This window comes from Austrofundulus limnaeus, unplaced genomic scaffold, assembly GCF_001266775.1.
Source record: "Austrofundulus limnaeus strain Quisiro unplaced genomic scaffold, Austrofundulus_limnaeus-1.0 Scaffold79, whole genome shotgun sequence".
NCBI classification, from domain to species: Eukaryota; Metazoa; Chordata; class Actinopteri; order Cyprinodontiformes; family Rivulidae; genus Austrofundulus; species Austrofundulus limnaeus.
In genome coordinates this window covers 1,445,010-1,446,931 of record NW_013952481.1, presented here as the reverse complement: position 1 = coordinate 1,446,931, position 1,922 = coordinate 1,445,010, and positions in this window count along the sequence as shown.

Below are 1,922 nucleotides of genomic sequence, written 5' to 3'. Positions count from 1 at the left end.
AGCCTCAGTAGCTGAGCATTAGTTTGTTTTCTTTTGTTTTTATTTTTTGAACAGTTTTTTTAATCAGTCTTTCACATTTTGTGTTTTAATATAACAACTTTCTGTACTTGAAAACTGTCTCCTGCTTTTTGCAAAACCGTACCTGTGTGTCTTGACTTTTGATTTTCTGGGTGAAAGTTATTGGTTGTTGGTGACAACCAAACTTTAATGTTATAGCCCCAGAAGATCACCACTTGCCAGAGTGACATAGATAATTTATTATGGTATAGTGTTTAAATATACACACGAGAAACACATAATATTGGCCCTTTAAAAAGTAGTAAATTATAGTTTGAATCTTTGTTAAGAATTATTAATAATCTACCTACCTGACTTCTTAAAATGAAGAAAACTTTTCAGGCTAATGTAGTATCTGAAACAGGATGATCCAAACCTGAGAGAAGATGGAGGCCTGGGCTGAAAGGATGTATTTGTTATCTGAACCAGGATGGGAAATGTGACTATTTAAGATACAGAACCTCATTTAGGTTTCCTCTTTAGGAAATGGGATAATAATGCCAATAATAACCCTCATGTTCTGAGAATAATTCTGTTAGAAAACTGGACATCTGCATGTTGTCTGGTTATAGCTTTAAACAACTGTATGTGTTTCTCAGCTGGGTGGGACCAATGTTCATAAATAGAGTCTTGACCCATTGAATAAATCTTCAATGTTTGAAACTAAACCTGCAGAGCTTCTTTGGACTACATCCCAGCAGAGATTCAACCCCAGGAGAAGACCATCACTCCAGCGACATCCGAAACACAACAAATTGGCGTCACCAACAGGAGGGTTTTCAGCTCATCCACACGGCTTCATCGATTCCACCAGCTGTTTGAACCTTTCCACTATAGCCGACTGGTCACATGTTTTTCACCCGTTTGGGGGGTTTCTTACAGCTGGTTGGGTTTGTGGGGCTGTTTTGTGGTATTTAGGGCTTCCTTCAAGTGTCAGTGTAGCTTTTATCTGCTGGCTTTGGTGGTCAGAGGTGGCTCTGTTTGAAAATCTATTTATGAAATTATGTACGAGGACAGTGAGAGGAGGTTGAGCTGTATTTATGTGCTAAATAGTTTTTGTCAGAGGTCTGAGTGGAACAGGCTTAGCTGTGAAACAAGTTTGGTTTGTTAATTTAGGCCAGTGGTGGGAGCTGGCTTTGATAAAAAAGAGAAGAGACAAGACAAGCTGGTATGTCTTGTGTGAGTTCACTGTGAGAAGAAAAAATGAAGAGATGGTGTTGGTGAAGAAAAAAGAAACAGCAGTGAGGAAGCTCTGTGAGGTTTAGTTCAGAAAAAACAGAGGAGCAATGATGAGCTGCAGCTGATTGAGAAAATAGAACAAGTCTGCTCATAGTTGTTGATTTTGAAGATGATGTTGAAGACGGACACAGGTTGTGTAGAAGTTGTCATTGGTTTTAAATGAATGGTTTGCCTTTTTAAAAGGAACCAACGTGTTGAGGAGAGTTAGGCCTGAGAATCTGCCACATGTAGGCCGTTCAGAGTTAAACTGTCCAGCATTGATCAATGAAACCTGACAAATTATGTAGATTATTGAAAAAGTCTGAGCTCGAGTCAAATTGGCTGATTAATGTGTTGAAGTATTGATATGTGGGCAACGTTTGATCATAGATGAGTTGAAATGAGTAATTTGTGAAGTTATTGGATTCTGACCAGTTGATGTGAACTCCTGCCAGTCAGCCTTGTGGTCTCGTTTAAATGAGCTGAACTTTAGGAGCCGGCTGTATTTATACTTTCATGTTTTCTGTTAAGTCAGTGGTTATGTTTTGTGTTTTATAGCTAGATTTTTGTGCTCCTGTGTTCAAAGGGCAGTGCCTTTGTGTCCCTCTGGAGACTGGAGGCATAGTGTGTGTGTGTGTGTGTGTGTG